The following is a 12,362-nucleotide window of genomic DNA, read 5'->3' as shown; positions in this document are numbered from 1 at the left end:
CAGTGAGGAAGCTAAGAAGGTAATTGATGCAAGCTTCGCTATGATAATGTGATGAAAAGCTCCTGTCATGACTGTAAACATGCTATGTTAACTGGCTGAACTCAGTCTGCTGAACTCCAGATCTCAGAACTGTAGCAACAGACCACACACCAATGAATTTCCCATTTGAGTGTTGGGCTATATTCTCTGACTTTTGGCCAATAAATCTGAGGGTTGTAATCTGAAAAATCCTTTCTCCCATCCTGGAGGGACACTTTTTGGAATCCCTTTATAACATTGGTTGAAGGGGGTGGGTTGAATGTTGCATCTGTACGTGTTTTCTGTGCTAATCTGAGAGCTGGATTCAACCCCAGGACTTGGGTCACTTCCACACAGAGATCTCATTGTGAGTGGGAGGAAAATGGCAGCTTCTCAGCTGCACTTTGAAATTCTGCATTAAGAAAAAAACCAGCAAGTATTCATAAGCCTCTTATTTAATGAATGAATCCCTTTGTATTTACATCCTTCACAATTCAGGGAACAAATAGGGCTTAGTTGCTAGAAAGTGAAAACTTCAAGCTCATCAGAATGGGGGAAATAGGAGGCAATTTAGATGAACAGTGGCAGTGGCTCCAACCCAATTCCTTGGTACCTGCTCCCAAGGGCATGCCAATCAGTCCTTTCTTTTGCAGTGTCTCCACCTCCAATTTAGGTCATCATCCACAAAAGACCAACAAAATGTCAAACAGTATAAATCTGTATTCAGCCGATATGCTCACCTGAAGCCTAAAAACAAAGGAAAGGAGCAACTAGTGAGGTTTGCTAATTGGCAATTGCCAATGAACAGCCTGAAGCCTTTCTGCCATGTGCCTCTCTCTTGCTCCTGCCCCTTTTATCTAACATTACTGTGTACTTCTCAAGAGTGAGCAAACCAGGAAGGGGCATTTGAAAGACCGGTCACTATCAGAGAAGATCCCATGAAAATGTTTGAGTTGCCAGGATTTCAATTAGGAAATGAGATAAATTCGTTCTTGGGTTCCCCCACTCGTAAGAGTAGTTTCAAGAAACTCTTCAATATTAATTAGTAGGCTGTGAATTTGGTTCTGTGCAATTATGAGCCAGTTTTTGAAGTATGAAAGAGCAAACTTATCATAATTTTGAGTTACTCATCTAGAAGCCTGAATATTTTTGTATTTCCGTATTTCTTAGGTAGCACTTAATTTAATCTTAGCCCCATTTCTTTCAATAAACCATTGTTGCATCTCATAAGCAGCACAGCTTCTTCCTCTAACTCATCTCCCCGTGAAATTGGTTTAATGAAGCAGAAAGGTATGAAGCATTAGCAACAGTGGAATCCATGTGGTAGCACTTCATTTTTCAGAGGCACTCACATTTCTCCCCTAATTTATAAAATCAGCACACAAATGATTTTTATCACGGCCATTACATCAGTATAAATTACTGCCTTTTCTATAACACGGCAGTTAGTCAAACTGTTGAAATGATATCTATTAGTCAAGGGATGGGGGGAGAGGTGGGAAAGAGTTAGTGAAAATGAGGGTTGATGGTTGTCTTCCAGAAACACTAATATTAATTTACCATAATGAACCACCAATGGAGTATTTTGAAAATGTACAGATGAAAATTAAATGCACAAAGTGAAGCAAATAGGTCAATTTGTTCAGGACAAAGACGAGGACCTTCAATAAACAAACGGTACTATATAGAGACAGACACAATGCAATTAGTCAGGCACTCCTCCTATCCGATGGGCAGGCAAGAGCCACCCTGGGCAGGAGCCATTGTTCTTCTCTCCCTTGTGGGTGTCTTCATTCATCTCATTGTAGGAACTGTCATCCTGGTTTTGTGCCCTTCAACTTCACCATGTCAGACACCACTTGCCAGGGCTTCTTTGGAGAGCACTACACAGTGGCATCTTCTCTTTACCATTACCATCTAGATCATCTGCCACAACCTACTTGTCTCTTTCTAACTAAACAACACTCAGTCAACTGATCATGCTAATATGGACCATAGGATCATTTGGCTGGGATGGGTCTCTTTCCTCTCACTGTGAATAACAGTTTACCAAGCAATTGGTATGTATGGCAGTTTTCTTTTGGACAGAGAGTATAGATGGCAAACATGGGAATGGTTTAACTTGAAGAGGATAAATTATCCATGCAATCCAGAACTAACATTCCAACATAAGTCTTCTGTATACAAATTGAATCTCATTTTTGACTGTTGAGTGGCATGGCCATGTAATCCAATAGAATCTGTATTTTCAAAGACGTAACTTTTCAGCAGTTGTGAAAAGATATTAAGGGAATTTAAGACCTCACCCCAAATCGGTTTTTTGCTTTTATTAAGCTAAATGAGGTCTGTTAATGTTGAACAAACCATAATTATACTATCAGGTATCAAAAGTTGTGTGATCGACTTTAAAAATCCTTTTGTAAGTAAATCAGTAGGCAAGGCTGCTGCTGCCACCGCTGCTACTACGACTATCCGCAAACCTTCTGATTTTGTTGCAAGTGGGAAGAGAAGTAGAATACTGAGAGCAGGCAAAATTATTTAAGCAAATATTCTCTGACAGATTCTGGCTCAAGGTTTGATGGTTACTATTTCTTCCCTTCCTAATAACAAGTGTATGAAGTAAGATGTTTCATTACTCCTTCTTTGACAGTGAATAAACCAAAGCTTAGAGGGGTTAAGTCACTTGTTCACTGTTATAAACAAGGTTTGGGGGACTATGACACAGACTATCTACATGAAGCTATCCTGCTATTGTAGAGACTTGGATCAAGAAGGATGGAAGTCTTGTCTGAGGGCCATGGGCTTCTGTAAGTAGTGATCACAGATAAAGAGACACCTATCTAAAAGAGCACAGACAATTCTCTAAATTTCTTGGGCAACTACAGAAACAGCAGCAGCAAAGGCAGAGCAACCAAAATTTCTGCTTCTGACCAAATTGAGTGGAAATCTGGGCTGTATTGTCATTTGGTTTTCAACATAAACACTAATATCATTTAATTAGGAAAGAATCACACTTGTAATAAATGATGCCTGAATGACAAGCTAATCCAGAGACAAAAGATAGAAGTTGGATCCCTAAAAGTTAAGTGCAAAAATAGGCCAAAATGTAAGTGTAATAATTTGTAACATGAATGGGCTGGGGCCTGCATGTTTGTTGTTGGGGTTTTTGTCCCGCCCTTTACCCCACAACTGTTTAGCCCCAAAGAAAATCACACATAGGTCTTCATAAATTATAAGCAGATTGTCCCATTAGCTCTAGCCTCTCACTGGCTAACTCTCACATCTTGATTAATCCATTTTACTGATATATTAGCCATGTGCCTCAGTGCCTTTTTTTCAGTGGGGCAGCTCACATCCTGCTACTTGGTGGTCTGGGTAGAAGTGGGAGGAATCAACTTCCTCCTTCCCAGAATTCTCCTGCTCTCATTACATCATTTCTACTTCCCGCCTATATTTTCTGCCTGGCCAATCAGCGTTTATTTATAACATGATTGATAGATTACAGACAATTCTCCCACACCAATAATTAATATAAACACATACAAGAAAAACTAGGAATAAATCTTTATGCCCTTATATCTGGTGATTCATTTTTCTTGCTTTTATTGATACATATTTTTTCCTCTCCCCTTCCTTCCTCCCTTCTCCCTTTCCATCTCCTTCTCACTTCCCACAATATTTGATGATTCTTAATTATGTTACAGAACACAAACAGTAAAATAATAAAAAGATATAATATAATTTGTGAAAATTTATAACTTATGTTTCACAGACACTATCAAGTTTGTAGAAAGGCAAGCTACAAAAGAAAGTATTTGTAAATCACGTATTCAATACGGGTTTAATAACCACATCATGTAACAAACACCTAAAAAACTAAAAACATAAAGTCAAACTCTCCAATTAAGGAATGGGTAAAGAAAGAAGACCTAAAAATTAACAACAAAGAATTGAACAATTCATCAAAGATTGGGCAAAGAAGTTAACTCAACAGTACTCCAAGGGATAGCTACGCACACACACACACACACACACACACACACACACACACACACCAAACCCTCCTAAATTATTGAAAGGAGTTTAAAATTGTATAGCTCCTCTGGGAAAACACATTGTTAGTTTCCCCTACTAATAGCACATAGAGAAACTTCAATTGACCACTGATTGATGAATAGAGAAATGAAATTTGGTTGAACCACACAACTGAACAGTGAGACATGAAAAGGAATTAATTGTATTGGTATCTTTTAAAATGTCAATGTATCTCAAAACTATACTAAGTGAAAGAAACCAGAGGAAAGTTACTTGCCTTTTAATACACACTGTATTTTATAGTGTGTGTGTGTGCGTGTGTGTGCATGTTGTGTGCATGTATCTCATGTGTGTAAAATATACGTGGATATCATAGGACAACTTACAGGAGTCAGTTCACTGCTTCCATCATGTAGATTTCAAGGACTGAATAAATTTAAGTGGTGGTGAGTACCTTTACTCAATGAGCTATCTCCCTGGACAATGAATACTTTATGACAGTGTTTAATCTTATATTGTGTGAATTTAATAGCAATTAATGATTCTTCTGCCAGTCATTCAAAGAAATAGATGAATGGAAATGAAATTAATTAGGAGACTCTCACAGTAGCCTAAATGAGAGGCAGTGGTGATCTGAATTAAGATGATGGCAATGGGGTTGCTGAAAAACAGATGATTGTGTTACTTAGAAAACACTGTATAGGGCTGGGAAGATAAGCACTTGGTCACACATATTGGTAATGGATGCTAAATTTTAAGGCTAGGTAAATGGAAATATCATTTACAAATGATGTACTAGAGAGGATCTGGCTTATCCACTGTCACAAAATGAGCCTGTAAGAAAATGTGACCAGTTTTGTACTCTCATAATGCCTAGTCCCAGAAGAATTTGCATGTAACACAGGAAATGTGACTACTGACTTAAATTCACGGAAGCACTTCTAAATACCTGCATAATTGGCCATTTATTCTCACAAATTTTCATATTTATGTTTAAAATGTAAAAGTTTTAGCTATAATTATAAACCTATATGGCTGTTTCCTTCCCTGAAACTTCTTCCCCTCCTTACATTCTTACATAATAACTGTCTATCAAGTACTGACAACTCTGATGACCCCACAACACAGCCTGGTGAATATGCAATGGTTCTTTCTCTGAAGCAATCTAGTCACAGATTTCTATAGCCTCAAGTGTTTGGGTGTTGGATGAGGCATGAACAATTCAGAGCACCCTCAGGTATATGGAGGAATAGAAGAGGGGGCAGGGTAAGAGGAAGGAGACAAAGCACAGGACCTATTGGGGGGACTTCAGCTCCAGAGAGCAAGAGGCAGTGGGGGTAGGAAACAGCAAAACCTCAGCTGCTAAAGAGGGCCAGCCAGGACCTTTTGTCTCATAATGTATGGAAGAGTGTGTGTATGTATGTGATGCTGATGATTAAATGGTACATGATATCAGCGAAAATTATCAGCACTGATGCTGATTAGGAATGCTGAGGAACTAATAGACAGAAAAGAAACTAGAAAAAATGGTCTGGGTGTGGAAAAGTAATACTAATTACAATCATTTATGCGAAGTGCTTACCATTTATGACTAATTACCACCCAACACAATAACCATTAGGTATATCATTAAATATGTGCCAGATTAACTTTGTTGTCAGTTTTATTTGTGATGAGAACAGTAAACTCTGCATGTATGCTGGGATTTAATAGTTTGTTGTTCATGCAAGCAGGACTTTCGGTTCATAATTTGAAAAAAATCCACATTATGATAGGACTGGAGCATGGCAGGCGTTGAATTCCAGGCTAAGCAGTTTATGGTTAATTTAGGAGACAATGGGGAACGCTTCCAGAATAATCATCAGGGGAGTTACATGATCAGTGCTGTACTTTAGGAATCAAAGATTGGCAGAACTGGAAGATTCTTTAGAGATTACTCACACAGTAGTCACCAGCCAGTAGGCACTGGCAGTCAGATGGAGACTCCAGGGGGATTGTCAAGACTTAAGAAAGCCTACAGGGAGCCATGTTTTCCTCCATATTAAGGCTGAACAGATCAACAACAATGTCAATATTATTTGCTTTAGGCTACAGCTAATCACACAGATGCACTGATTGGTAGAATTGACTGGAAATTGTGAGAGTGATACAAGTCTTTAGTAGTAAAACAAGCTAATTGTTCCCCCATGAATGGAGGTCTTCATGGTAGAAAACACTTTAACAGCACGACAGAGGGAACTCTGAGTGATGAAAAAGTCAAGAATCACTTTTATAATCCAATTATTTCATTTATAGATGGAAGAACATAAGCTAGAGATAGACATAACTAGCTTCACAAAAAGATAGATACAGGGGTTGAAGAGTTACTACAGATCAGAAAGCTACTTTAGTGACAAGTATGTGTGGTAGAACTCAGGCAGAATCAGAGAAGAGCCAGAACCTAAGAATCACTCCAAAATCACTCATGTGAGTGCCTGGGATGGTGGTAGCATCAGGCATCATTAGCAGAGACATATTTAAATACAACTATAAGCTGTAGCTTTTTTTTCATACCACTTGACAGTGTATTGGCTTTTACTGTCTACTTGACATAAGCTAGAGATATATCTGGGAAGAGGGAAACTTGATTGTGACAATATCTCCACAAGATTGACCTGTAGGCAAACAGGTAGGGCATTTTTGATGTGGGAGTCCCCTCCATGTGCTGTGATTACTATTAATGAATAAAGAAACTGCCCTGGCCTGTTGATAGGGCAGAACTTAGGTAGGCAGGGAAAAACTGGACTGAATGCTGGGAGGAAGAAGACAGTCAGATAGATGCCATGGATCCACCGGAGACAGACATGCCGAAACTTTACCTGGTAAGCCACTGTCATGTGACGATACACAGATTACTAGAAATGGATTAAATTAAGTTGTAAGAGTTAGCTGATAAGAAGTTAGAGCTAATGGGCCAAGCAGTGATTTAATTAATACAGTTTTTGGGTGATTATTTCTGTTCTGGGTGGCTGGGACAAACAAGTGGCTCCTTGCAACACATTTTCTTGCTTGATTATTGATGTGTGAGGGCCTATCTTACTGTAGGCCTTGCCATCCCTGGGCTGGTGGACTTGAATGCTATAAACAAGCAAGTTGAGCAAGATAGAGGGAGCAAGCCAATAAGCAGCAGTTCTCTATGTTCTCTGCTTCAATTCTTGCCTCTAGGTTCCTGCCCTTACTTCCTTTAGTGATAGACTGTGATATTGAATTGTAAACTAAAATAACTCCCATCCTCACAAGTTGGTTTTGGTCATGCTATTTTGTCACATCAACAAGAAACCTAACAAAGGCATGGTGTTTTGTTTTGTTACAAAAATATACCATGTAACTTATAATCACACGCCAATAACACTATTTCAGAGAAGTAAAAACATATGTCCAAACAAAATCCTGAACATAAAAGGTTATAGAAGCTTTCTTTAGAATTCCTTCAAATTGAAAATCACCTAAATAATCTTTAATGGGTGAATAGTTAATCTGCAGTATGAAGATGACTTTTTACCTACAACACTGTAAGCATGATTCATGAAAGAACAAACTGATAAGCTAGATCACATTTAAATTAAAGTTTTTCACTGTGAAAGAAAGATGAAAGAACAAGCCACGGTTTAATGGAAAATATTTATAAAATGCTTATCTGATAGCAAACAGTGTGCAAAATATACAGAGACCTCTTAAAACTGAAAAAAAAAACAAGACAACAACCCAGGTGAAAAATGAGCAAAGCATTATGAAAAATCCTCAATGAGATTTGACGTTAGTGAACTGCAAATTAAAACAACAAAGAGACAGCACAATACACACATTAGAATGGCTCCAATCCAAAGTGCTGACATCTAATGTGGTCGTGCACGAGGACTGCTCATTCGTTGCTGGTAGAAATGCAAAAATAATATGATTATGAATATTATCCTGATCCCCCAAAGAAATCTTGTACTCATTAGCAGTAAATCCCTATCCTCTCATTCTCTCTCAGCTCTGGGCAACCACTAATCTCCTTTCTGTCACTACGGACATGCCTGTTCTGGATGTGGTATGTATGAAATGAGATATAGCTTTGTGAGTAATATATTTTCACTTACAGTGTTTTCAAGACTAACACATCCTCAGTCCAGCATGGTAGCATGTACTTGTAAGATCAGTAGCCAGGAAGCTGAAGCAGGAGAATTGCTGTGAGTTTGAGACTACCCTGGGATATATAACCAGTACAAGACCAGCCAAAACTTCACATTGAGGCCCCTTTCCCAAAAGAAAGCACACGAGAACAGATTAATGCATGTTGTAACACATGTTACTCTATTCCTTTTTCATTGTGTTAAATAACATAAAATTTGTCATCTATATTATCTTAATTTTGGCAGTAAATTAGCATTGTCGTCAAAACATTATCAGGAGCTTTCATCATTCAGAATGAAAATCTATAACCATTAAAAAATAACTTACTGTATTAGTCAAGGTTCTCTATAGAGAAACAGAAACAAGAGAGTAGACATATATTACAAAACACCATTTATTACATTGACTTAGGGGATATGGACCAGGTAGTCTGGAGGAATTCTGAAGGCCACAGGTTTTCAGTCTGTGTTGGAAGACCAAAGAAGCTGGATCCTGATGTCAGTGAAAGTGAGCAGACAAGCAGCTCAGCTTTTCCCTATGACCTTTTACATCTGAGAGCTGCCGGGAAGTGCTATCCACTCTGGGAAAGAGTCTACTCGGTGGATCACTCCCGCAAATATCCTCACAGAAACCCACCCCCCAAAGGCGTGTCTCTAATTGATTGCAGATCTCATCAAGTCAACTATGAAGAATCACCATCACACTCCCCATTCCTTTCTTCCTCTAGTTCCTGATGAAGTCGGCTTCTTTCTATCTAGGAGTAACATGCATACATTATAGGTGTTAACAGAGTTTCTGTGATGATTAATCTCATGACAGTCTGGTTGCATTGAGAAATGCCTAGATTCCTAAAGCACACCTATAGGTGTGCCTGTGAGGACATTTCCAGCGAGGATTAGCTGAGAGGAATGCCCGTTCCTGTATGTAGATGACACCATCCTATAGTCTTGGAGCCTCAGAAAGAATAAAGGAGGGTGGGCAGAAATCTAGCTGTCAGACATTCTTTCTGCTTACTGGCCACTGTGAGGTGAGCTTCTCATCTCCACTACCCTTTTCCCTGTTGAAATAGAAGCAGCGGGGCTGTGTTCACAGCGCTCAGCCGCCCACATGGTTAGCTTTACCTGAAATAATTAAATGGAAACTGTATTCTTTTAAACACTGCCTGGCCCATTAGTTCCAGCCTCTTATTGGCTAGCTCTTACATATTGATCTAACCCATTTCTAATATTCTGTGTAGCACCACGAGCTGGCTTACCAAGAAAGATCTTAACCTGCGTCTGTCTGGAGTGGAAGAATCATGGCGACTGCCTTGAATCTGCTTCTTTCTCCCAGCATTTACTCCACCTACCTAAGGGTTGGCCTATCAAATGGGCCTAGGCAGTTTCTTTATTAATTAACCAATGAAAGCAACAGATTAGAAAGAAATCACTCCCACATCATTTCCCATTATAAATGAAAACTTCTGAAACTGTGAGCCCAATTACTATTTCTTTCATTAGGTGTTTTGCCAGGTATTTTGTTACAGTAATGAGAAACGAGCTAATGAAAGTGTGATATTTCCTTATCTACATATGGTATATATGGATCAAATCCAGCAACAAAAGTGTGGTATTTCCTAATCTACAAATAGTGTATATTGACCAAATCCAACAACGAAAGTGTAATATTTCCTTTCCTACACACACACACACACACACACACACAGAGAGAGAGAGAGAGAGAGAGAGAGAGAGAGAGAGAGAGAGTCCTTTTATAGTCTTTAGCAGTTAGTATTCTACTTACAGGTCAACCATTTTTTTTAATCTCCCATGTATATAAAAGAGAACTTGTACTTGTATTTTTGTGACTGGCTCTTTTCCCCACTTCCCAGTAATATCCCCACTTCCATCCATGCTGCTACAAATGACAGGACTTCATTCTTCTGTATGTTTTCTATGTCTGAGTAATGTTCCATTGTGTGTGTATATACATATATATGTATATATGTATGTATATATATATATATGAAATTTTCTCTGTTCATTTATGAAATATGAGCACTTAGACTGATTCCAAATCTTAGACATTGTGAATAATGCAGCAATAAATATGGACATGGTATGTTACTTTCATTTTGAGGAATAATACAGATAGATCATCATATGGTAATTCAATTCTTAGTTTTCCAAGACAATACCATACTGTTTTCCATAGTGTCTGCATTCCTGTCAGCATCATGTAACAATTTCTCTTTCCCTATATTCTTGCCAGCATTTGTTTTATAATAGCCTTGAGGTGGTATCTCATTGCAATTTTGATTTGCATTTCTCTGATGGCTAAAAATATCACGCAGTTTGCATGTATTTATTGATCATTACTATTTCTCTTTTTTGGTGTGTGTCTGTTTTAATTATGTTATTTTGGTTAATGTAGTGCTGAGTTTGAGAAGTATGGGTCTAGTAACTTTGTTTTGTTTTTCAATGCCATTTTTGTTCAAAGCTGGACCTAGTTATATAGGACTTAATGCCAGCTACTCAGGAGGCCCGGAGATGGAAAGTTCAAAGCCTATCTGGGTCACAGAGTGAGTTCAAGGCCATCCTGGGCAACTTAACAAGAACCTTTCTCAATAAGAAGCTGGGGATATGGCTCAGAAGTAGCACAGTTGCTTGGCAAACACAGGCCTTGGATTCAATTCCCAGTAAAACACCACATACACACACACACACACACACACACACACACACACACACACACACACACAAAACCTATCTTTTCTTTTTTGCCTCTCTAGGATCCTTGTTTTACCATATTGATTTTAGGGATGACTTACTTTCTACATTAACAGCAAATAGTTGAGATTTTCAAAGAAATTGTGTTTATTTTAGTGAGTTTAAATTAGTAAGTTTTGCCATCCTAACAGTATTTGATCTTCCAAACATTAAATTTAAATGTCTTTCAATTTATATTAGCATTCATCAATATTACTTGGTGTTTTATAGATTTTACTATACAATTCTATACTTCCTTGGTTAAATTAATTCCAAAGTCATTTATTTTTATATCATCATAAATCCAATGGGATTTTTAGTTCTTTTTAAAACTAAAATTTAGGGGGTTGGATAGATGGCCCAGCAGTTAAGATCACTGGCTGCTCTTCCAGAGGACCTGGGTTTGTTTCTTGGCACCCATATGGTGTCTCACAACTGCATGTAACTCCACTTTCAAGAGATCCTTGGCCCCTAAGAATACTAGACATACATATGGTGTACAAACATATATCCAGGCAAAACATCCATACATATAAAAATTAAAATTAAAGTTTTTAAAATAAAATTAAGATATATTTGCAAATAAAGGTTGTATATATTTTCATATATAGATAATATATTTTCATATTTTCAAAATCTTATATCTTCCTCTTGGTATGATGGTCCACTCCATTAATCTTAGCACTCTGGAGGTAGAAACAGGGAGATATCTATGATTCTGATGTCAGCCTGTTAACATATATTTCATTTATAATTTTTGATTATTATGAAATAATTGTATGCACTCATGGAGGTATAGTATGTTATTTTAACACATTTACACAGAATATGCTGACCAAATCAGAATATTAGCCTTTTATCTCTGTCACTTCTTTATGTTCATTGCCTTCAAATTTCTCTCTTCTAGATTTCCATAAGATATATAGATATCTGTGTAAAATATATGGTATGTTTCTATGTATCATAGTCAGCCTTCTGTCTGCTTATTTGTGTTTTGGTACCTGTCTTATGGTTATTATCATAGTGATGAAACCATGACTGTGACCAAAAGCAAGATGAGCAGGAAAGGGTTAATTGGCTTCCCCTTTCTCACAGTAGCCTATCACTGAAGGAAGTCAGGACAGGAACTCAAGCAGTACAGGAACCTGGAGACAGGCACTGATGCAGAGACAGTAGAATGGGTGCAGTTTTCTGGCTTGCTCCTCATGGCTTGCTCATTCTGCTTTCTTATAGATCCCAGGACCACCAGCCTAGAGATGGCCCCACCCAAAATGGGCTTGGCCCTTCCCCATCAAACACTAATTAAGAAAATGCCTTACAGGCTTGTTTGCTTGCAGCCTGTTTGTCTAAAGGCAGTTCTCAATTGTGGTTCCCTCCTCTCAGATGACTATAGCGTATGTCAAGTTG

This window comes from Microtus oregoni, unplaced genomic scaffold, assembly GCF_018167655.1.
Source record: "Microtus oregoni isolate MIOR12 unplaced genomic scaffold, Mior012 000052F_ref0000163, whole genome shotgun sequence".
Lineage (NCBI taxonomy): Eukaryota > Metazoa > Chordata > Mammalia > Rodentia > Cricetidae > Microtus > Microtus oregoni.
Note: the sequence above shows the minus strand (reverse complement) of the source record.